Source organism: Taeniopygia guttata, chromosome 12 (assembly GCF_048771995.1).
Source record: "Taeniopygia guttata chromosome 12, bTaeGut7.mat, whole genome shotgun sequence".
Taxonomy (NCBI): domain Eukaryota; kingdom Metazoa; phylum Chordata; class Aves; order Passeriformes; family Estrildidae; genus Taeniopygia; species Taeniopygia guttata.
The window spans coordinates 3,015,282-3,041,244 of NC_133037.1; the positions used below are offsets into that span (position 1 = coordinate 3,015,282).

Here is a 25,963-nt window from a genome sequence, read left to right on the forward strand (position 1 = left end):
GTTAAAGGACAATAAAGACAGAAAAAGAGGGTTGGCAACCACAGCCAAGACATCCAACTGTGGCACAGCTGACCAAAGGTTGCAAGAGACCCCAAATGATGACCCAAAGCCCACTGAGGCCAAGATAATGCCAAGCTTTGAATGAAACCCATGAAGAATAGAAAGTCTGAGGAGCAGAAGGCCAGAGAGAATCGGCCCCCACCAGCTTTGACATAAAATATTTGAAATTACTTAAACCTGTGAAAGATTTTGTTTTTTTCATAAATATTATTTGCAGACTTAAATAAAAGAATTCCACCAAGGTAAGAGGCAATTCCCTCCCCTGTCTCCCTGCTTTTAAAGGATGAGATCCAAGTCATGAATATTACAGTGACTAAGAGATTCATTTACACAGTTTTACTGCTTTGGACAAAACACAGCCACTTTCCAAGCCCGATGAAATATAGTTATCCACATAATTCATTTTGTGCAGCTTCAGCAAGGCATTTGGATTTGTGGCTGTTCCCATTTGAGGGTGAAATTGAATTGGAAATTCATGTGTGTGGCACGTGGATGAGGCAAGTCTGAGGATCAGGAAAGCATCAATTAAATTCCCCTCCAGCCCGAAATAAAATCCCAGTGGGGAGGCCTTGGAGAGGATCCCCATTGCTGTGACAAGTGAGGACAATGAAAGAGCTCGAGCCAGAGGTGAACACAAGCTCATTTCGAGGGATGACAATGAAATTTAGATTTGTTTTATTAATAGTGTGAGCGCTGATTGCTGTGCGCAGTAATGGGAGGCAGCAGAGCAATTTATGCTTTAGGCTTTGATAACATGGACTTATTAAGGATGTTATTGATTAGAGGGAAATTAGCAACTGGCTGATTAACTCATCCCTCATCTTCCCTTTCCTGTTGCTGCAAAGACCATGGAAGCACTGTCGGGTTGCTGGTTCTAAGTTCTGACTCTGACTTTCAATATATTTGGATTTTTTTGGATATTTTCAGAAGCTTTGTTTGAGCAAACGTCTAGGTGCACCCATTTTTTCTGGAACGTGTTATCCCACCTACTCCTTACATAAATGCACACTGGAAAGTTGCTGGGAACAATTAGAAAAACCCAAAAGAATCCCACAGGCTGTTCTCATAAAATTGTGAGTGAAACAGGCACCCCAAATTCAAAGTTTCTCATCTATTCCACAAGAATCATTTCATCCCCATTCCAGCACTACCTGTAGCAATACTGATTAAGGAAGTACTTAAGGAAATAATTCAGAACACAACTAAGATGCAGATCTGGAAAATATCAGATTAAATGAGGAGGATGATGTGGGGCTCAGGTTTCCAGCAAAGTTTCCATACACTGGCTGTGACAACAGCTTCATTTGAGCTCAGGGTTCACTTTGCCATAAATAAAATCCCACAGAGGGACAAGGCTGGTGATACCCCATCCCTGGAAGTGTCCAAGGCAAGGCTGGATGGGATTTGGAGCGAGTGGGACAGTGGAAGGTGTCCGTGCCCATGGCAGGGTGGCACTGGATGGGCTTTAAGGTCCCTCCCAGCCCAGAATTTTTGGGATTCTGTGAAATGACCGTGTCCATCCATCCCCTCCCAAATGTTTGGAAAGAAAGAGAGAAAGGATGAAGCATGATGAGGACCGGAATCACCATATTCAGGGTTATTCTATTCAGCAAATACAGTACATCTGGAAGCCTAAAAATAGCTTAAAATCACATTCCCTCCCTCTGTGATCCCCAGGCAATTCTTCTGAGAGCCACACCTCTAGGTCAGGAATGGCATTTCTCACCAATTGACCCAGGAACTACAGGGCAGCTGGGCTGAAAATAAAAATGCTTCAAATCAGTCACTCTTGTAGGAGATGCACAAATCCAAGGATAAGACTAGCAGCAGCCAGATGGATGAAAAATTACACTTGTAAAAAAAGCAGAACAGGACAACCAAAACGTCCCTGGCAGAATATTTTTTTTTTGGTTGTTGTTGTTGGGTAATTCTGACTAATCAAAACAGAAGTACCAGAAATCTGTCAGGATTCACATCTTGTTTAAAAACTGCAAAGAGCCATTTACTGGTGCTGGAACACAACATTTCAACACATCTGAAACAGAGTGCTGCAATTTTCCAATCTGAAAATATATTCTTGAGATTTTTACAACACTCTGGGATAATATCAGCTAAAGAGGCTACACTGGGAAAAACATTACAAGTTCATGCATCTTCAGTGGTCTGAAATGAAGGTAGAGCTTGAAGATAATTTGTTCTCCAGGAGGAAAATGGGGTTATTGTAGGGGAAAACCATGCAAAGTTATAGCTTTTCACATCTTTTTGAATAGCCAATTTCCACCCAGCACTTCTCAGGTACGGATAGGGATGCAAACACTCACAGAAAGGAGATACCCTGAGCAAGAACAAAATATGTTGTCAAAAATCTTTTTTTCTTATTTGTATTAATGCCTTGAGCAAGCAAAGCGTCTCTTCATAGAAATATGGAATTCCTGATGTTGGAATGGACTTTAATGATCATCCAATTCCAGCCCATCACACTGCCCAGCCAACCTGGCCTTGGATGGAACCTGCTCCCTCTCATAGGACAAGCAGGGACATTCAGATTTCCTGGCATTTGGCTGCATGGCTGGAAAAAGGATAAATATGCTGAAATTAAAGACTGTATCACGAGAAGGAACAGAGTCACAGGATAACCTAAACAGCACCAACCCAATATCAAAACTTGTTATAAGCATCATCTTCTCTGCCTGAAAAAGGGCTGAAATCCTTGCTCTAAAGGAGCTTATATAATTTGGAGTTGCATCCACAGCTCTACCTATTTTTATCTCAAAGGTGCAGGCTTGTTCACAACGAGGAACTTTCTGCAAAATTCTCCATTTGTTGCTTTAACTTGACAATAAATGCTGATTCCTCTCCCCCTCTCAGCACACACAGAGTTAGATAATGTCTGTCACACGCCCTGTTTCCAGCTTCTTTTCCTTTATTTTATTACAAGCACCACAAATTCCAAACACTGAAGTGTTCTCCCCTTCAGATTAACTCTGTACCTGAGCCATGCCTGCTCAGTAGGAAAATCTCAGCTTTTCAGCCCCACAACCCTTGGCAATATAAATCCTGCAGGATCATTTTGAGGTAAGTTAATTACAGACTTGAATTTTAAATGCCTGCTTCATGTTCTTCTCCTTTGAGTCAATAATTCCTGCGGACTGCACATCATCCTGTCACACAGCCAGGCTGCTGGATAAAAACTCCTGTTTGCTGGAAACCTTTTGGCATTTCCTGCCAGTGGTTTAATACTTGAATATTCCTGTTAATTTGCACATTCTGACCTGCAGCAATGGAGATATTTGATCACTCCAGCGGCAGCTCTTGTGTAAAGAGTGTTTTTTGCTCTGCTTTAACATATGCTAATAATGATATCTGTGCTGGTGCTTCCTCAAGAGTTTTTAAGGAAAAAAGTCAGACTCATCATCAGTTTTTCCACACCTGGGACATGCAGACATAGGCACAGGACTTTTCCAGCTGTATTTACACTCAAACAAGGTCCCTAGGATCAGGGATGTGTTTTTTAATTTTAATTCCCTCCAGAAATCACGCTGAATTTTGCAATAGGAGAATAAAGATACAAACAGAGTGCATTACCCATATTTAAAGGACTTGGAAATTTAAGTCTGTACTGTATTGTGGGGGGGGGAAACTTGCTGGTTTTCCCCATGATTGCTCCAATTACTGCTTTCTATGTGAAAGCAAAAATATCTTTAAAATATTGCAAAAACTCTGCATAATAGATCCAAAAGGAGGTGCGATTGAAATCAGTATTCACCACAAATTTTAAGATAAAAAAACCTATGCCCTCAAAGGATCTGAGTGCAAAAATTCCCAATTCCGTGGTTGCAAGTGTTGACTCTTTATTCTCAGGGCTCCTGCCCTTGCATGCAGTTGGTATTTATTTTGTGAAATAATATTCATAGAAAATAAGAAGTTCTTTCCTTTTTAAACTTTCTTGCAGCACTTCCAGTTTCTCTCCAACCTTTAACACACTTGTAAATAATATATTTAGCAAACCCCCCCCCCTCATTTTTACTGGGGCTGTACAACAAGGAACTAAACAACAGGAATATTTTCTTTTTTTATGTAATTCACAACATGGGCACTCAACCAAGTGATGGAGGAAAAGTTAAATAACTTTCCCAGAAAAATGTGGACTCAGTCACCATGGAAGGCAAAATGAGCAAAGTTTTTGAAGGCCGCCAAGCAAATAAGTGAAAATTTACATATTCATTTATGTATATATTTTTATTTTTAAAAAAAGACAACAAAGCCTAGGGAACGTGGCTAGATCACCATGGACAATAATATATCAAAAACTGACAGAAGGAAGATAAAATACCTGGCCCAGAGCTAAGTTGTGTTTAAGGACCTTTCTTCCCCCTGCAACAGTGTCACACTAGACATCTGAAAAACCACATTTTGTCACCAAACTGCAGAGATTTCCCTAATGCTGCCACCTGTAAATGTCTGTGCAGGGCAAAGAGAAATGGAGCTGCTTCAGTGTCGAAGACAGGGGTGGCTCCGTGTGGTGGAAAAGTCTCTCCCCCAACCCGAGCTTCCAAAGAAAGGCTCAGCAGTCTCTGCTGTCCGGTCTCAAGGCAGTTTATTGCAAGTTATCTAAAAGATTTTCTCCTGGAGCTGCTGTGGTTTGCTCACAGCTCAGGCAGAGGCACACACACACCCTGACATCCTCTCTGACTCCCGACTGCTTCTTCTCTCCCCCTCTGCCCAGGGCTGTGCTGTCTTTTATATGGTACATTACGTGTTACATGGGTACAGTTTGTCCCCAATGCCTATTACCTATATTAAATGGTGCCTTTCTACTCTAAACCAATCTGGGAGTGCCAACATCACCAAGAACATGGAGGTAAGGAAGGAGAAAGAGGGAGGACAGGGCAGGCCCAAATCCCTCCATCTTAAACCTCTGACCCCCATGTACAAAACCAAAACCCCCTGTACAGCACTCAAAAATTCTTCCCTCTACTTTGTGACTACTTCTACTATAACATCTAAACTTTTGTGACTTCTTGTTCTTCCTGCAAGGTTGGTAAATTGTTCCATGGTTCAAACCCAAAATCACAGCTGTTTCCAGCTGCCTGCCAGGGTCTCAAATGCTTCTGACCTGGGCCTGGAACCTCCAAAAATGTCTGAGGGACATTTTGAGTTCTGACACTTCAGCAGAGCATTGTCCTCCCACTGAGAGCAGCCTCAAACCCAGCAGGTTTCACAGCAAACTCCTGCAGTTTAACCCAGGAATTCTCTCAGGATCCCTTCCCTGCTGTCACCTCCCTCCAGTCATTCACACTTTGATCCCTTCTGATCCCTAAGGTCCCTTCAAATCCTATCCATTCCATGATTATTTTTAATACCAGAACAACATTTTCTATTTAAAACTCTAAATAATACCCCTGTATTCCATCCATGAAGCACTTTTCTTTTTCTCCAACAGTTTACCTGCAGAGTTCCACAGAAATGTCTTCACCAGTAAATAAACACAATTTTATCTCTGAAACCAACCTGTAATTGTAGAGAAAAGACTAATTTTGGCACATTAACAGATGGGTGCAAAGTTTTTGTCACTAAAATGATTTGTTTTTATCCTATTCCTCCATCCTAATTATCAACTGCCAAGGGACTGAAGGGAATTACAGAGCTGTGATCAGCAGCATTGACCTTTTTGCCTTTTCACTACTTCTGTTAAGGCAGTTAACCCAGGCAGGAAAATTAGAACCAAGACTGACAGTGGAGTAAACACAAGGAAAGCAGTGAAAATGTGGGAAATTAGCCTTCTCCCTCCCTCCTTGCAGCATTAAGAGCAGAGCCTCAGCTGAAACCTTGGTCTGCTAAATTAGGCAGAGGTTTGGAAAAGAATGTTCTGATTGTTAATCATGAAATGTGCTGTAATCTTCTGCGAGGCTGCTCTAACCTCCTCAATCAGCTGCATTTTCTTACTTAATTACGTGATTTTAAGTACTTCTAAGGAGGTGCTGTCAGTTTTATCCTGGAGTTCTCTTAGACATTCCCCACTGTAGTCATGGTGATGATATATAGAAATGGACAAAATGCCAGAGACCAGGGAAAATGTCAGAGCTATGGAACACCCACAACTTGCTCCTTGCCTAAAATTTACTTGGTATTTTTGAGTTAGCTGGAAAGACTCTCTTATAGTGCATTAACATCCCAAAATATCAAGATTAATGGTAGATGGATAATCTTATTGCCAAACACACACACTGGGGTAATTCCCAGCTCTAGGACTAGCTCACAAATATTTGGGGGACCCGTGGCACAAGCAGTGCCTGAGTGTGGATCCCACTGGGATGTTATTCCCTCTGCAAACAACTGGAACAATCCCTTCCACGCTGCCTGTCCTGGCCTAGGAGCCAGCTCCCATTATTCTGAGTCCTGCAAGCTGCCTTCAGGCTGCTAATTACTCCCTCCTCAGATGCAGGAAATTATTATTACCTGGATATTTATAACCAGCCAATGGAACATTAGTGGCAGTGGGGAAGACAAATTATGAATATTTGTTAATTTAGCAGGCTCTCACCAGACCTTCATTTTCTCTAAATATTCTAATATTCCGCCAGCATCTATTTTACAAGACCTTTATTATTGGTGAGTAGTACACTGTGACACCAATCACCTCCTTCACTGCTAACAGAAAGGCTGAAGTACCATGGTCCATATTTGTTCTCCCAGGAGGCTGCTGAGCTCAGCTCCTTGTGGAACACCCTGACTGCCATTCAGCCAAATTTCCTCCCAAAAAAGCCTCCTTAATTTAAACCAAATCAAAGATGTTTGTTTTATTTTTTTTTTGTTTTTTAGATGAGGCTACATAACAAGCTCCTGATTTTCAGCTCCTAGCCTAGGTAAGAGTTAAATTTCCTTGGTAAGTCGACAAGACAAGAGGGTTCTCACTTCATGCCAGCTATAGATCTTATCTTCAGCTCTGGGAATTATCTGAGCTGAATAAATGGGTGAATAGCTCCCATCTTGGGTTTATTTGCCTTTTATTACTGCTTCCCACCAAGTCTGACTCCCATTTCTGCAGTTCACACCTGCAAAAGGGTGGCTGCTGCTCTGACAGCATCTGAGAGCTGCCAGCAGTGGGCTCGGTGTGAACTGCGTGCTCCCTATTACAGGGATTTGGTTATGAGCACATCATTCCTCAGCATCCACAAATGCAGCTGAAATTCTTATCTTTACAGAGTAAGGAGGTCAGCATTTACTACTGCATGCCCAGGCAGCACTCAGTCCTACAGGCAGAGTTCACCTGTTCATGATTTTTATGGTCTGCAATCCATTTCAGATTGAAACATTGCCATCTTCACAGGGGTCATGCAGACAGTTTTCCTTATGCTGTTCCAAATAGATTTTTGTTGTCTCTTCCTCCCTCATTTTGCCGTGAGCAAAGGTGCAGAAGGCCTCGAGGAGCCGTGGAACGGGAGGCAATCAGCTCTCACTTTCAAGGGGCAACAACTCTTTTCTGTCCTCAGAAAAAAGAATTAGAGGGTAGGAATCAAGAACAGAGCCAGGAATTAGATATGGCCACATCAGCTGGGGAAAGGAGCTCTGAGGTAAAGCAGTTGTAGGTGATGATGTCCTGTCCATCCCCATCACTGCACACAGATATCCTGGAAAGGAAAGCGCTGGAGCCTCTGGAATCACAGCACATAACGTGACCCATTCCTGCTGGGACCAGGGGCTGAAATCCCATTTCTCTCTGGTTTAGGTTGGTTTTGTGCCTCTCTAGTAGAGATTAGTTTCCAGAAGCAGCAGAATTGTTGGGGAATAGTAAAGTCTGGAGTTTGGCATTTATTTCCACATCAACTCAAAATGAGGACATCCTAATTAATATCCATATGTATATGTTATATTTTCATGACTCCTGCTATGTCATGGTAGAAGAAGGGAACCCCTTCCTCTGGTTCAACAACCAGTTCTTGTTAAAGACTGTAAATAAACTCAAAGTTAATTCAGGAATTGCTGAATAGGAACCTTACCCACACACACTTAGAATTTTCAGAGCATCACCAAGTTTTTGAAATTAGGAGTAAATGCCCTGAAATGCAAGAATGTTGCCAAATAAAGGAGTTGAAGAGTCACCATGAGATCTGCCCAGGTGTGCACATGGAGCTGATGGGAGGGCCTAAATCAGGGCTCATTTTAGGACAGCGCTGAGAAATTACCCGAGAAGCCCACACAGAGCCCCACTGTGGCTTAGCTCATCCTTCTCTCTGTGCCTCAGCTACCCCAGCCCTGAGCCAGGGACAGTCCCAGCCCAGCTTTTCAGTCCCTGCTCCTTTGAGCCATTTATATGGCATTTTCCTCGGAGCAGCACAACTTGAACATCCAGGAGGGGTGTGATAACACAAATATAACGTAGCAAAACAGAAAACAAAACCTAGCAGGAAGCCCTCATCTCTTTTTCCTAAGCCTTTTCTTCTCCCGTGTGTTAAGATTTAAGAGCCAGAGGATGTTTTTTAAACTGCAGACAGTACAAGCGCAGGTGAAAATCCAAGAAATCCAAATTGCCCTGCAATTAGTTCTTTATAAATAGGTGCACTGATCTCTCTCTCATCAGCTATTGATTGATAGCAGCCAAAGCAGATGTGATTTGCTTTGTAAATACTTCAGAACTGACGGAGCTACAGAAATAATGAGCATTGCAGTGAAGCAAAGCAGATCACTCCTGCCTTTAAGAGCGATCAGGAATTTTGAGCCATTTAAATGCTGACACAAGAAGAGAGGATGCACTGGAGGCCTGCACAGAAGCCAAGTCCTTCAGGGATTTTTCTGGAGAGTTTTTATACTGCTGGAGCTCATCACCAAAGAACCAAAAGCACCGTGGAGGCCACTGGATTTAGAGACATCTCTGAGCAAAATTGCAGCATCCAGGGGGATGCACTACAAGCTTTGAAGTGCTCCAGTCCATTTGGAATTTCATTACCAGCCACAGAAATAGTAAAGATATCATTCTAAAAGTGATCTATACTTGCTGGACGCTCCCAAATGTTTCCATTAATAAAAACTTCTGATATTTTGTGCTCAAGGAAAATATAAAGGTCTTTCAGAATTTGTGCAGGGAAGTAGCACAGAAGCAAAAATTCTCTTTTTAGCCTAAAGACAGCCTTCAGAAGAAAGTTCACAGTAAGCAAGAGTATAAAGAGGGACATACATTTAAAGAATGATTATGCAGCTCCCCTCCTTCTTTAAAGGAAAGGAGTTAATCTCACTTTTTCCTCCCTCAGGACTTTTTAATTATTTTTAAAATTAACTACTTCCACATCATTCTTCAGCCTCCTCTGAGTGAATGGTAACATGGTGTGGGTAACTCCAAACTTTGTTATTTTGTTTGCCTCAGATTTACTTCATTTTTCATTTCTTACAGCCTCAAACACCTTTGGAAGAGAGGTGGGAAGCTGCCTATGGACAGGACGGGCTGTGGAGTGCCAAGGAATGTGCAAGCACAGCTCCAAGCAAGTGATCAAAGACATTTGTTCAAACAGAAGTCTTCTCCTTATGTGCAAACACTTCTGAAATGCAAAGTTCTCTGGTGGTACCCACTTCCACACACACACTAACCCAGGGGGCTGGACTGGGAATTCTGTAAGGAGTCAGTGGAGAGAGATAAGGAATTAATTTCCATTCCATGTGTCAGCCGCAGCCATATCTCAATCAACACAGCAGCAGCATCCCCTGCCCAAGCTAAGGACTTGCACACACCCATCAGGAACTGTTACAGAATTTCTGAGAGAGAGAGGGCATGATTTATGTCTGGAGTGAGAATTGAGCTACCCTCAGATAGGCCCTGATCAGCGGCCTTGATGGGGCCTTGTAGCCTTTGATGCAGTGAGAATTCAGTTGTGGCGCAGTCAGAAATTATGTTAAGGTAACTACAAAGTAATGAGCTGAGTGTGAATTAGAGTAGAGCTGCAGTGTGAAAAGCCTGACCACCTCAAGGCAAAGGTAAACAATGTTAGCTTGCCAATCACAGTGCCTTTGTAAACTGTAAACTACGTGGAAGTGTATACAAACTGCCATCTTCTCTGGAATAAAGGGGAGAACATTTCCTTAGTCATATTGGTTGGATGTGCGTTCTGTCCTGTCCACCTTTCCCATTATCTGAGGTCCCTGGTTTTAAGGAATGGGTTTGGATTCTCCTGGAGCAGTCTGCAGGACGTGCATGACGGATGGAATGATGGATGCCTGAATTTCACCCAGACTCCGTGTTTACACGACCCCTGTGCACAGCCAGCCCTCTCACCCACCCCACAGAACACACAGAGCACTGCCCTAGAGAGAGAGACCACCTTTCACTCGGCCAAGATGCATCTCACGGGGAAAGGGATTTCTGCCAGCTCCGCAGACCAAAACAACAATCAATAATTTCCTCTATCTGCTCCAGCCAGCAGGGACCATTTCACACCAGCTCCAGCCACCCACGCAGCCACTTTACAACTTCCCCTCTCATTCATGCGAAAAGCAGCCCTTAAGAGCCTTTTCCTGGATCGGGGCTCGCTGCTCTTGGCTGGGTTATTTTCTTTGTGTTTCTAAGCAATGCCTTGTTGCCAATCAGTTTGTTTGTTCTGCGGCTAAACTTCACTTTCTCATGCCCGCTTCAGTCCCTGTTTGATCTCTCAGCATGATTTTGGGCATCTCACTTCCATTTCTTCCCATCCATTTGCATTTTGGCTGCCTTCACTGTCACCTTCCTGACACGCTGAGCTCCTCTCCCTGCTTCTGTCTATTCTACACAATTCCTACAAAGAACAGAAAACAGGGCCGGTATTTGTGTTCGCCTAAAAAAAGCAATTCCTTCTGCAGCCACAGCTTTCACATCCCGACAGCAAGTAATCTACAGCTTTCTAAAGCCCTGAGACAGATTGCAAAACCTTAGTTTAACAAAAAAAAAAACAAAAACCAAAACCTTCCAGCAGGGATGAGGAGGGAAGAACAGGAGGGATGCTTTAAAAATGCCCAAAATGCAGCAGTAATCTGAATGGTAGCACGGGGATGATTTAACTCCATTTTTCTCACCCATGTCAGCAAATGTATTTTGAATACAGGACAGAGGCACAAAAGGCAGCTCTGCTGTGGACTTATTAATCTATTTTGTGAGGAAGCATCTAGAAAATAGTCCTGGAGGAAGAGATTAGAGAGCAAATCGCGGGCTCTTTGGGGAAGCGCCGCAGTGATCCATTGTCTGCCGCAGCTTTATCTGGAGAAGGATCTTGCAGAAAGAGCTGCGCTCTGCACCGCTCACCACTGCACATCCTGGCAATTTCAGACACTTTTCCAAGCAGGGGCCATCATTATTGTCCCAGAGAACCGTTTATAAATAAAGCTGATGTTTGTCAAAGCCCCGACTCGCGGTACAAAACTCCCAACTCTGGTTTGCTGCCATTAAACACCCCGAGACTTCCTGCTGGATAAAACTTCTCTGGCTATTGGAAAGGCACTTCCAGAAATGTCAATGGAATGGGATGGAGGAGAAAATTCGATTCACTGGGAGATGCTCAGGTGGGTTTCTGGCTGTGCAATCCCCCTTCCCTCCTGCCACACATAATTTCAGCGAATTTGCTCTCTCTGAGAAGTAGCCTATGTACCTCTTTAGACTTTTATTTATTATTAAATATTTTTGAACAATTTTTTCCCCAAAAATGTCCTATAATGTTACCCATGACTCCATTTTCTTTTCTCCATTAAAATTTAATCTTATTATCAGAAAATTACTTTTTTTGCCCCCTCTAATAACTCTTGTATGACAGACAGCCAATTTTACTGACATCAGATCCTTGCAGCATGTACTGGAGATCAAGAGGGGGAAAAAATGACTACGAGGCAAACCATGCATTATGGAATCAATATGACATGCTGTATCCAACCTTTTTTTTTTTCTCCTGAAGACAAGAAAACCCTCCCATCAATTTTATTCTGCAAAAGAAGAAAGCTGCCATGAGCCTGATTGAATAATCACAACCTTAATTACCCTGAGCAAACAGTATGAGGGGGACTGTGATAAATTAAGGGAAATCTTTAACATTCTAATGCATCTTTCAGACCATTCAGAGTCCCAGCAGCTCTGTCACTTCTTAACTTGCCCTTGCTCCCCTCGGTTCCGTGGGCTGAGATTTGAACATGTAAGATTGAGTAAAATAGATGAGGGATGAAAATTGCTTTGAGTTTGGGGAAAAGGGACCCAAATGCTCCCCCAACCTCCTTGGGATGATCACCCCCAGCAGCCCCTGGCTCTGAGGGAAATGAGGTTCAGGCAGACGTTTCCTCTTTTGAAAGAGACAAATCACTGCCTTGGCTCCCTCTTCTACTTCATGTGAACAAGGACAAATAAATGATTGGCACCTGTCAGATAACAGCCAAGATGATTCATCCCGAACACAGCAGTCATTTTCCAGTAATGAGAAATACCCAGCTTCCTTCTGTGGGAAGTAAATCTTGTTAGAAAAAAAATGATCCCTTAAGAACATGCACCATGGACCTTTGGTGTTGCTGCAGCTCCCTGAGGGCTGCAGAGAGGTCTGAGGGTTTTTTTCTGGGCTATCAGGGCTTGAAGCCACACCTGTGGCTTGCTGTGAGGTGCTGCCATCGTGCAGAATGACACTCGTGCCACCAAACAGAGGATTTGAGTCTGTTTTGGGCCCATGGCACAAAGCACAAACTCTTCTTTCGTGTTCAGTGAATCAGAATCCTTTGGTTGAGTCCAGCATTAACCCAGCACTGCCAGGTCTAATTCACCACTAAACCAGGTCTAATTCAGTCTCACATCTAAACTGCTGTCCCCAGTTCCTCGGGGAACACCCAGGGCTCTGTCACACCCCCTAAGAAAAGGGTTTTTGGCAGGGTCTCAGGGGCTGCATGCCCCTCATCCCCAGCTGCAGGGACAGTGCATCAGGAGCTGTTCCCAGTGTGATCCCACAGCCCCAGAGCCTGCTCAGAGTTAAAGTTCTGCCTTTGCTTCAAGGAACCCAGAGACTTTGCACTTGCAAAAAGCTGTGCAACATGAGCCAAACACAGCACGTGGGGACTGTCCAAAATCTTCTCAAGGGCTTTCCTGCTCCTTTTTGGACTAGGGCACAACCTGAACAGCCAAAAAGGACCCCCTTGTGTCGGAATCTGAGCTATTGATGATTCTGAGACTGTAGAAAGTCTCTGTCTGTCAGCCCCGCTGCCAAAGAAGAAGCCATAATTGGTCTGTGCTGGTTTCAAGGTTGTTTATTCTGTTTATCTCTAACATGTTCTGCTGCCCTGCCGCAGCTCTGTCCTGCAGGGCAGCGTGTGGGGCTCTGCCCTCAGTGGGATGGTACAAACATTAAATACCACAAACTACCTGTGCTGGATTTACAATAACGTGCCAATATCTGTCACCTACGTTGGACAGTGTGTCCCCAGCCTGAACCAACAGAAAAATGCCAACACCACAGTGAAACATGGAGGGCATGAAGAAGGAGAAAAAGGACAAGGCACACCCAATTTCCTCCATCTTGTCCCCTTTGGACCCCTCATCTAGAATCCTAAAATTTTACTTTTGCACCCATGCCACACTTAGTTATTACTTATATCAAACACTCAAAGCTTGTAATTCATCCTGTAAGATTGAAAACTCTTTTCCATGGACAGAGATCACAGCCAGTGTCTCTGGGGGCTCTGTCCAGGGGGGTTCCTGACCCCTGCCAGGGTCCCAGACCTGCCAGGGCAGCCAGAGGGATGCCCTGGATTCCCACATCCATGGACACTGCTTGGTTTCCAGGTGGTGATTCCCAGTGCTGCTTCAGAGCCAGGCTCCTCACCCACTGCAGAGTCTGAGTGAGGAGCTGCAGAATCAAATCCAGTAAATCAATAGGCAGCCACTGAGAGGGAGCAGAGTGCTAAATCACAGCCACGCTAATTTAGATCTAATTAGGAGTGTCAGGGAGCCAGCACTAGCCAATTCAGCCCTGTCTAGGTAGAAGCACTTCCAACACAAGCAGAGAAGCTGCTGTTCAAGAAGAAAAGCAGGAGATTACAGACCAAAACCAGGGCACCTGTAGAATTTGGCTGCTCCTGTGCACCAACACTCCCCAGATAAATCCCAGTGCTGAGGAGTCTGAGTTTCACCCCTGCTCCAGACCTGCCCCTGTCCTTGGGGGAAATGCTGAGTTCCAGCCCAGGGTGAAGATGCTGTTCACTTCTCAGCACAGTTAATTTGCTTTTTAATATAAGTTATCCTGAAGTAGCTCATGCACAGGGCTTCCCAAAGGTAAAAAACAACCCATAAACCCACACCACCCTCCCTTCCTGCCTGCCTTTTTTGCTGACATTGAGTGCAGCTCAATGTCTACCTAAGAACACACTGAGTCAGCCTGAGGGGAGTCACCTGAGGAGCAGAGAAACGTCAGGCTCAAATGAACACCTTCCCAGCTGCCAAAAACCTGGATAAAACAGAGTGGATAAAATGGTTCTGCAATGCAGTGCTGTCCCTCTGTGCCTAGGTTTCCATGGAGGATGGAGATGCACCATCAGGGAACAGGGTGGGAGAACAGAAACATCATCCTCACCGTGGTTTTCCCCATCTCTCAAGTTTCTGCCTTATTTTTTTTTTTTTTTTAAGCTGGAGTATCTATTTTATCCAGGAAAAACTCGACAAACACTAAGAAACCAAATAAAATTCTGTTTGAAACAACCTCTGAGGCCTCTGAGCTATTGGGTGTTAGTTCTTCCTAATCCAGAAGAAAATAATTGAATTCAAACAGATCTCTAAAGGCCTTTGGAGGCTTGGCTGACAAAAAGTGCTGCCACGACTTGCTTTAGAAGAAAGCCAGGTTTGTTAGTTTGGTGAACACCATTAAAATGAACAGCAGTTCCTCTCTAATAGCACCAAAGAGACTTCAGTGGGATTGTTTAACTGTGAACTCTGCATTTCCTTAAAACCCCCTCTCTATTCACATCATTAAAGTGTTTTTAGAAACTCTGAATAAACAACACAAAGGGTTTTTTTATGGCATGCAACTGGAATACAGGAAAAAAAAAAAAAACAGCAAATATCTGAACAACAACAGGCAAAGCATCTCCAGATTTCCATAACAGATGATACAGATAATAGAGGCATTCATAAGCCTTTTTTTTTTTCATCTAAGGCTGAAGATGTGGTGCAGCACCTTGTTCATGGGGTTGTTGAATGTGATGGAGCAGTTCCCTGCTTTTGTGTCTCTGCTAATCACCTTTAATGGAAACCACTTACTTCATTGGTGCAAAAAACTGCCTTGAAGTTTGTTTTCTAGGCAAAAATCCCAGTGCTCTAATTAATACCTTGAAATAATCACTGATTAATGATACCAATCTGGGGCTGTTGCACAAAGGTTTTTTGCTCCAAAAATCAGGACAATGAATGATGTTACCATTGGTACAGAAAGCTCCACCCCTGGAAACCCTTTGGGATGGAGAGCACAGACATTTAACAGCTGCAGTGGACACTGTGCAGAAGGAGAGGGGGATACCACCAGGGTGTCTCCAGGAAGAACAGCACCATTAATGCTGTGAACCTTTCCCACAGACTTGAAGATACTCACATTTATTTCCCTCATTTTCTACCAGCTCTACTTTGCAAGAAATTGTCTTTTATTTCTTTCCCCTCACCAGAGAACAGATATATTTGAGGTCTCAAACTCCTGATTTATGGTAGTCAATACACTTGTTTCTTGAAGTGTGGAAGGAAGCTAATAAAACTAAAATCTACATTAAACACCAATTTGTTTCTATGGTTTAATGCTGTGGGAAATCACCAACTGCCAGACTCTTCAGGTATATCAGAATCAGCTTTGTAGAGCTCAAATTATTATCTGATTACAAAATGTATGCAAAACCCAGGGCATAAGTGCTATAAAGAAATTATGGGCAGATCAGGTGATGACCACTTGTCCATGGAACTGTTGTCATCACATTTATTATGCAATTCTTGTCATATCTGTTTGGCACAGCCTGATAAAGAGCAGCCACAGAATCCCAGAATGGTTTGTGTTGGAAAGGACATTAAGGAACCTACAGCTCCAGCCCCCTGCCATGGGCAGGGACCCCTTCCCCAAGCCCTGCCAAACCTGGCCTTGTGTAGGATCCTTCTGGAAACCTCCTCATCTGTCAAAGCAGCAGGAGCAGGGTGTCCCAGGGCGAGGGTCTCAGCAGGGAAGGCAGAGGGGCTCCCCCCTTCCCTGAGCACACCCACCAGCTCAGACACAGGGGCTGCTCAGCACAGCCTGAGCTGTCTCACAGCCACAGGCTGTCCTGAAGGGGGATTTTCACAGAATCACAGAATAATGAGGTTAGAAGAGACCTCTAAGATCATCAAGTCCAACCCATGCCCTAACACCTCAACTAGAACTATAACACCAAGTGCCATGTCCAGTCTTTATTTAAACACATCCAGGGATGGTGATTCCACCACCTCCCTGGGAAGACAATTCCAGTACTTTATTATTCTTTGGGTGAAATTTTTTTTCCTAATATCCAACCTAAGCTTTCCCTGACGTAGCTTGAGACTGTGTCCTCCTGTTCTGTCAGTGCTGCCTGGGGGCAGAGACCGACCCCACCTGTCTAAACCTCCCTTTAGGAGTTGTAAAGAGCAATAAGATCACCCCTGAGCCTCCTCTTCTCCAGGATAAACAACCCCAGTTCCTTCAAACATTCCTCACAGGGTGTGTGTTCCCAGCCCCTCACCAGCCTCGTTGCCTCCTCTGGATGTGCTCGAGCATCTCAAGGTCCTTCCCAAACTGAGGGGCCAGAACTGGACACAGCACTCGAGGTGTGCCCTCACCAGCACCGAGTACAGGGGGACAGTGACCTCCCTGCTCCTCCTGGCCACCCCATTCCTGATCCAGGCCAGGATGCCCCTGGACTTCTTGGCCACCGAGGCACACTGCTGGCTCATGTTCAACTGGCTGTCAACAGCACCCCCAGGTCCCTTCTGCCTGTCCAGCCACACTGTATTTTCCAAGGATTCTACCAGGAGAGCTGTGCCAAATGCAGCTGTGCTCTCCCCATGCCCCCAGTTTCAACCCCAACTCAGGGAACTTGGGCATTTCACAAAATGGCGAGATTTGAAGTGTTTGGAGCGACCATAAAACCTTGTTCAATTATGAACAAACTAAATTACAGCACACAGGAGTAGCTATTGTGTCTTTGGGTGCTGTGGCCAGAGGCAGCTGCAGCTTTTGCAGCCTTGCCCTCGTGCCTTGATGCTGCACTCCCTGTCCAGGCACAGCTCCTGCTGGGAAAAATCCATTTTCCTTGGGAAGGACAAAGACCTGTGGCAGGCATACAGCTCCTTCCCTGTTTTCCATCCCCATGATAACATGTGAGGCTTTATTCAGGAGTTCCACATCCAGCAGTGATATTTGCCAATGTTGTTGTCCAGTCCTACACTTGGTTTTATTGTTGCACAAAAATATTGCTCATTTTCAACACGACGAGCACCAGGGAGAAGAGGAGATCCCTGGAAAAGGCTGTTGTTAAATCGTAGGGAGGTGCAGGCTGGAGAGAACACCCACCTCACAATTTAATGACTATTCTGAAGATTTTCTTTAGGCCAGTACCCCCTCTGTGGCCTTGCTGAATGCTGAAATGAGGATGAGGGTGTGCAATAAACACAGAACCTTCTCCCTTCAGCCTCTCATCCCTGGCAGTGCTCTCTCCCTCAGAGCCACAACCACACGGTGCACAGGGAAGGATCTCTGCATGAAGCCCCTGGATATCAATAAACAGTTGGATAAAAATATTCTCTGATAGCACCTGCAGTTTTCCTGATAGCTGGAGCAGCTTTGCCTGCCAAAAGCACACATGGAAGCTGCTCTACCAGAAGGAGAACAGCATCAGATGAAGCACTTCCCTAATGCCATTTAGATTAACAAGTGTAAAAAATAAATGTAAAATACTTTCAGCCCCTGTTCTTTTTTTGCCTTGAAAAATTAAGAAGGGCTGGGGTGAGCACAACTGAAATCAAAGCAGCCCTGAAGGACTTCTCTGCAATTAGCAGCTCCACCTGCAAACGAGGCCAGGACAGACACGTTTATACCACACAGGATTGTTTGCTGTTATGGCTCAGGACACTCATCCAAGGGAGATAAGCAACACCAAGTGACTCCTGTGCCAGGACAAACAGGAGCATTGCAGGGACTCTGAGGGGCCACTGTGCCAGAAGCAATTGGACACAGAGCAGGTATGACAGCATCAGCAATAAAACACGATAAATTCTCCTGTATGTAAAATGCCTCATGCCCCATGACTCTCTCCACAATACAATATTGAGAAACTACCAAGAATTAGCAGCAGCTGTGAGTTCTTATCCAAATTTTCATTCCAGTACAAACCCCAGGAGTGGTTTCATCTTGCACCTCAAGCAGGAGAGTTCTGCCTGCTTTGTTTGCAGAGTGGTCTCACTCTGCAGCATGCAGGCAGCGTATCCAGACACCTGAATTATTCTCTTGGTAGATGTACTGCAGATTTTATATGGAAAAAGAACTGTGAACGCTTCCCTTTCATGCTGGAAAAAGACAGCAACAGATGGCAGTGTGAGGAGGGCAGTAACAGATCAGTCCTTTGGCCTTCCTGCAGCTCCTTCCTCCTTGGAGACAATCTCACAAGAACACAGGATGAAAGAATAGCAGGGTGCTGTCAGCATCCTTCTGTTCCCCCCTTTTCCCAGCTTCTTGTTAGACAGCAAAGAGCTCCTCCACCTGGAACCACAGACATCCCAGCATCTTTTCACCCCCAACAGATCTTGGAGCATGGATGCTGCAGTGTAATTTTTGAGAAATGTATGTCCCACAGAAAAGAAGAGCTGCAAACCAAAATGCTGAGGTAAGGGCTTCATTAGCTCAAAATCTCCTCAGAATACAGAACCTTTTCCACCCCACCAAGACCAGAGCTGCATTTGGTCAGGCACCCTGGTTTGGATGCTGTGACTGGCAGGTTCAATTACCCAGCACACAAGTCACTGGCTTGCTTCCAGCTGGATCACAATAAAGATCCTTGGAGCTATTTCCTATTCCCAATAAAGTGTAGCAACACATCTGTACTGTGGGGCTCAACTTCTAGTTATTCTTGAGGTTTTAAATTGCTCCTCATAAGAGTATTAGTTCCCCATCGGGATATCTCATCAAAAAACATGAATACTTGAAGACAAATGCTGTGAATAAACAACATCACCATTTTCTTAGGCATCAAAATGACCATAAGCACATGAAAAGCTGTAAACAGCTACCAATTTTGTTCATTTCAGTCATTTCTCCTTAGAAGTAATCCTAGAAAAGACACTTTGGACCCTCTCTGTTCAGCTTAACTCCAGTAACAATGAAAATATGCAGAGCCCTTTTCTCCCACTGCCATTCCACACTCCAGCAAGCATAATAATATCAAAGGTGTTGCGTGAGAAATTGATGTCAACATTTTAGCCTTGGACTCTTAACTTACCTGATTTAAACTTTGAAAAACTTGGCTCAGATCCCAAGAATCTGCTGAGCCACTCCAAGTCACACAGAAAACAACACATGCAGGCTGGGTACCACCTCGAGAGCAGATGCTCCCAGTGAAAGGAAATGTCACAATGTTGGCTGGTGTCCCCAAACAGTTGTGTCCTCCCAGTGATGTCCTGCCAAGAGGCACAAAGTCCCCCAAGCCTGCTTTTGTCTAGGAGGGGTGGGGGTTGTGTTTTGGGTTAATTTTCTGATGGCTGAGGAAGCTCCATCAGAGGGGGAAGCACTCCCAGCCCTTTCCAGTCAGTCTCTTTGCAGTTGTACTGCTGACAAAACATTTGGACATTCAGTACTGCTGGTGGAGTAGGGAGAGTGTGATTCCAAGTGAAGGGAGTTTGCTCTGGGCAAGGTGGGGAATACCATTATTGGCACAAATCACTGCCTTGATGTGATTACAGCTGGGGCTGGCGCTCACTGAAGTCAAAGCTTTTGCTTTTTCATTTCTGCTATTGGTGCCTAAGTGGATTGATTATGTATGAGATAACAGAGCGTGGAGGAGTATGCTAATGCTGCTGTTAAAGCACACTTTTATCTTGCAGCATTAAGTGAATGGAGGAAAGAGAGACAGAATTGGCTGCTATGAGCTTAAAGATCTTTTTTTTTTCTCCTTTTGGTGAGAATCATGAAAGTTTTTAACTCACCACAAACATTCCCAACAGCCAACTCAAACTCAGGGTCCAGGGGACAGCAGCAGGAACTCGCAGCAGCTGTACCACAGACAGGCAAAGGCTCCCTCTCTGTCTCTGCTTTCTCTTTACAGATGGGACAGTATAAATAAGGCACAGTAAAACTGAAAGTCAAGTCCCATTGCTGAGACCACAAACACTCATAAACTCATTTGATTCCAGCTGAGACACCGATTCTCCATATGCTTTCCCACTGACCTCACCAGAGCTAATGGGACTAGTCCTGGTACAGAAAGACAAATAAACACTGGGGGCATTAATGTGTTTTATGTGCACTAACCTTTCCACAAGACCTGGGCAATATATTCTCAATGAATACTTTTGCAAATCATTATCCAATCCCTTCGATTAAAAGGAGGTCTTGGCTTCATGAAAAAAACCCACTTCCCATATTCTGAAATAGCAGCAGTGCTTCTACTCATAATTTTTAATTAGAAGGGGCAGCTCCCACCCACAGCAAATAGGAATACCAGAGGAAAACAGAAGGGCAGTCGTTTGGACAAGGTCTGCTGGGAATCCTCCCAGCATTTTGTTCTCCTCCAATAATTCAGTCATCATAAAAGCAGGCATGAGGCCGTTTATCACCAGGATGGACTTGCTTACATCTTTTTTAAAGTTCAAAGCAGTAGGAACTAATGAACAATGGAGAGCTTTGTTTTTTCACTGGGGTGCTAGGAGCTCTCTATGGGGTCTGGCAATTTATTTCTGATGGCAGGGGGAGGAGGGCTTCACCTGGAACAGGCAAACTCTTGGGGCTGCTCAGGGCTGAGCCTCCCCCACCTCTGGGTTACACTCCAGCAGCAGGTTTGGGCTGTTACCCCAGGATAAATATCACAGCAGTACTTTGCTGATATTCAGAATCGTGCACAGCATTTGTAATCCCATAAAATGGAGATTTGATAAAGCATAATGCAATAGAAACTTTATTTCTTGACTAGAGAAATTTTAAGCGCAACCATGAGAAATGAGCTCTCCTTTCAAACTAATAACCCCAAAATTAATGATTTTTTTTTAAAAATCTACCTCCTTGCCAAGGAAGAAGTCTGGTTTAAGTTTTAAAGAAACAAAAGCCATTCTCTAAGCAAAACATATCTGTGTGCATACAGAGCTTTCATTAAAATACTTCACAGCTGTGAAGCTGCAGAGCTCATGCTGACTGGAATTACTTCATGGGGTCTCTTATGCAATCTGTACACTCTCCTGTCTTCTGATAAAAAACTTCAAACTGTCTGAAGCAAGAAGGTCTATTTTGGTCTCTCTTTGAAGTGCCTTAGAACGCAAGGTCTGGGACTGGAACTCCAAATACCACATTAATACAAATAAAACCACAACTTTTAAGAGGAAACCTCTTGTCTTCCAGCATCTCCCAGATGCTGTAAATGAGCTGAATCAGCTGAATTTCAACGAGTTCAAGTTGCGCTGGGAGCGAGGTTTAACACAAAACCAGATCTATTGACTCTGCTTATATCTCAGGACCACTTGCAATGTTCAAGTCTTGGCTTTCTGAGAGCATCTTCCAAAAAATGCAATGTGCATGGCAGCACATGGAACCCCATCCTTGGATTCAACCCACAGAGAAGCACAGGAAATGCAAAACACTCACCCTGATGGAAATGCAGGAGTGATATCAGAGCCATCATAGTTATAAAGCTGTAAGAAACCTGCCCAAAGCCATTTGATAAAGGATATAAACTAAGCAAACAATAGGAATATGAAACAGGAATGAAATTTTAGGAAGCAATGCAATTTGTTTGGAAAAGCATTCTCCAGTGATGAGATGAATCACAGGAGAATATTTTACCTACAAATAAAAAGAGAGGCAATAAATTTGCAAATGCTGGTCTCTGCAGACTTATCCCTGACAGTGGAGCTTGCAGCAGGGAATGTAATCAGCTGCTGTAAACAGAGATACTGGAATCCATCCATTAAAATTTGGGAAGCTACTATGTAGTCTTAGGTATGGAAAAAAAAATCAACCAAAAATAAAAAAATAAACCCCAAAAGCTTAGGGAATAATTTCATTGGCTTCATTTGGGTTTGGATTCATGAACATGCATATTCAACTGCAATAAATACTTTGTATCCTGTTATTTAGATTGTATATCTTTCTAAGGCTTTTCCCATCCGTGACTAGAGGCTTTTTTTTCTTTGAGTGCAGAATAAATCAAGTGCAGAGTCCCTCACACCCATCTGAGAGCCAAGCAAGTCCTACAAGATGCACAAGACTTGAAGGTTCAGTTGCTTCTCTCTGAACTTTTTCCTGTTAAATTTCTCTGCTACTTTCCACTTCCCCAACCCAACAGCATTACAGACACAAGGTTTAAATTTCAAATAAAGAAGAAATTGTGCCCTCATGCTATTCCACATTCCTGCAGTGGTGCTGACACCTCCTGCAGCACCAGGAGTTGTGCATTGCACTGCATTCCTAAACATGGACCACAATGCTCCTGTTGTTCAGGAGCTGAACCTTTAAAATCAATCAATCAATCAATCAATCAATCAATCAATATGTTGACTAATAAAACTAGCAGGGATTTGCACTGTTGGCTAGCAGGAGGGGCAGGCAATCAGCATCAGCTCCCAGTGCAGCCCTTCAGCACAGCACAGGCACAATCTGTGGTTAATTCCTTGTCCTTCAGAAGGTTTCAGCCCTCCAGGCATGGGCAGCTCTGCATGTCCTTTTCCAGGAGGATCTTCCCCCTCAGGTTTCATGCACAGCCACTCTCTGGGGCTCTGTTTGTCTTCAACACCTCTCAGCAAGGACATCCCAGCTCCTCCATCCCACAGGAATGGCCAAGCTCAGACGTGTCAGGATAAAAAAGCAATGCTAATGAGCATTTTAATGTCTCAGGAATGACCAAAGACATGAAAAGAGCTAAAAACTAAGGGAAGCACTATGGAAAGAGTTAGAGCCATGGAATGATTTACCAACCTTGCAGGAAGAACAAGAAGTCACAAAAGTGTAGATATTATAGTAGAAGTAGTCACAAAGTAAAGGGAAGAATTTTTGAGTGCTGTACACTGAAAGTCAAGTCAAGTTTTGGTTTTGTACATGGGGGTCAGAGGTTTAAGATGGAGGGATTTGGGCCTGCCCTGTCCTCCCTCTTTCTCCTTCCTTACCTCCATGTCCTTGGTGATGTTGGCACTCACAGGTTGGTTTAGAGTAGAAAAGCACCATTTAATATAGGTAATAGGCATTGGGGACAAACTGTACCCATGTAACACGTAATGTACCATATAAAAGACAGCAGCAGCCCTGGGCAGAGGGGGAGAGAAGAAGCAGTTGGGAGTCAGAGAGGATGTCAGGGTGTGTGTGTGCCTCTGCCTGAGCTGTGAGCAAACCACAGCAGCTCCAGGAGAAAATCTTTTAGATAACTTGCAATAAACTGCCTTGAGACGGGACAGCAGAGACTGCTGAGCCTTTCTTTGGAAGCTCGGGCTGGAGGAGAGACTTTTCCACCACATGGAGCCACCCTGACCCAGGGTGAGCTCTGGCACCCCTCTGCATTCGTTCCTCCTCAGCAGGTGCCTCAGAGATGAGCCCCTCCTGGCAGGGGCTGCTCCCGAGAATGCTCTAAAGCAGCATTTGGGGTTTGGGAACAGCAGCAACAATGCAACTTCCAGAAAAAAATCACCAAGGCCAACAATTCAGGGTAGTGTAAAGCTGCCTGACCAAAAGGAGCCCCTGGATATCTAAAAGAAGGGAGATTCAAATGAGATTTAAGGAAAAAAATTGCTTAGAGTGAGGGTGGGCAGGCCCTGGCACAGGTGCCCAGAGCAGCTGTGGCTGCCCCTGGATCCCTGGCAGTGCCCAAGGCCAGGCTGGACAGGGTTTGGAGCAGCCTGGGATAATGAAATGTGTCCCTGCCATGGCAGGGGTGGCACTGGATGGGATTTAAGGTCTCTTCCAACCCAAAGCAATCTGGGGTTTGACCCAGGCAAATCCTTGTTCCTTCTGCCTGTTCCCTCTCATTCTGCTCAGGATCCCAGCCCACATCTCCCAGCGCTGACATTTCACATTTCACCACTCCTAATGCACAGAGTCAGGATTTTTAACTATAAGGTGATAACATAATAGAAGCCATTCTTTGCTAGCCATAAACTTATTTCTCTTCTAGGGTTGCTCAGGGTTGTCCTGATTTATCTCAGAGAACAGCACCCCATTGACTACTAGAAAAATAAACTTGCTCAGAGTTGAAGTGCGGCAACACAAAAAGCTCAGAGAAAACAACAAAAGAAATGCTATTAAATTTGTAAAAATGAATAAAATTAGATCATGAAAATGTGGAACAGTAATACTGCATGGAGATCAAGAAAATATACAGAATAAATGAAAAAATTATTCTTTTGTATCCAAACACTGCTACAGCATCAAGGTTGTGTCTGTGGAGAATACAATCTAATTCACCTGCTTTCATTCTTGTGATCTTTCACATTTCAAAAGAAAACAACAGATGAAAAATTCAATACTGCCTTTACTCTATAAAAGTGAAGAAAAGGTCATTTATTGGCCTTTTTCATTATTAATATCTGTCTAGGCTTCTATTTTAAATACAAAGAATCTTTGTAACAGCCATTTATGTTCAAGGCTTCGAAGTTGTTTTACAAGTGGTCTCAAATACATCTGCTAAGTTGAAATAAATCTCATCCTTTCAAATTAATCATGCTTGTTTCAGCTTTTTGCAAGGAAAAAAATAAAAAGAGGCAAAAGAACACTATCATAACACAAGGCAGCCTTTCCAGAACTCAAGTTGAACTGAGGCAAATGAGATAGCAAATCAATACTGAATCCAACAGAAAGAGAAATTCAGGCACTGAGCTCCTATTCTGGAGCTTTTGAAAAACTTCATTACCAACCATTTCAATTTGTATTTATTGAATTAAGGCTTTTAACATGGATAAAATGTTACTGAATTTAACAGAAATGGCCCTCACTGCCACAAAAAAGTTCAAATCATGGGTTAGAATAAAAAAAAAATTAAACAATAAATAAATAAATAAAATTTTTTTTAAAAATAACAAAACACAATGATTTTCAAGCCTAAAACTTTGCTCCCCCTTTTCCTCCAGCCCCAGTCGAAACCTTTACCCCATCTCTGTAGCCCAGGGAGCACAATCCTGTTTTCATCCCTCAGGGTTTCCTTCCTGCTGGGAGGATTGAAACCAACACCAGTAGCTGAGGGAAAGCACTGACAACAGGGAGCTTCCTTCTGTGTCAGCACATTCCACAGCCTCAGAAAAATCCCATAAAACTGCTCAGGAATCCCTGAGTGTGCTGGGAAATCCCTCTGCCTGCAGGGGGGATGCCCAGGACCATCCAATGTGTCACACAGCTGGGCTGCTTGTGATGCACTCCAGTTCCAGAGGGAGACCTGGTGTGGGAAATGGGGAGGAAATCACCCTGCTTGCAAATAGTCCTGTTAGTTGGGTAAATTTAGGGAGAAAAGCAGGAAATGAAAGAGGGAGAGCAAGATGGAGAGGTCAGCAGCAGTGGAAATAAAAGTCCCCTATCCTATGTGAATAATTCAGAAGTAAGATTTAATTTCTAAAACTCCTATTTACATGGATGCATTGAAAGACAACCACCAGCCTCAGATATGGCTTCTGTTTTAAAGAGACTGCCCAGAAATGTTTAGGAATATGATTCATCACAACATCTCCACTGCTGAAATAACACCTTGTGTAATTCTGCCAAGCCCA

At 43.9% G+C, this 25,963-nt stretch overlaps 1 long non-coding RNA gene across 1 annotated transcript; it reads left to right on the forward strand.

Annotated features, from left to right (window-relative positions):
- The first annotated feature begins 2,546 nt into the window (after nucleotides 1–2,546).
- LOC140684975 (uncharacterized) lies at nucleotides 2,547–12,424 on the forward strand. The gene is made up of 3 exons (XR_012058033.1): nucleotides 2,547–3,135; nucleotides 6,883–6,946; nucleotides 9,449–12,424. It is a non-coding gene; the product is annotated as an uncharacterized lncRNA (long non-coding RNA).
- The last annotated feature ends 13,539 nt before the right edge of the window (nucleotides 12,425–25,963 follow it).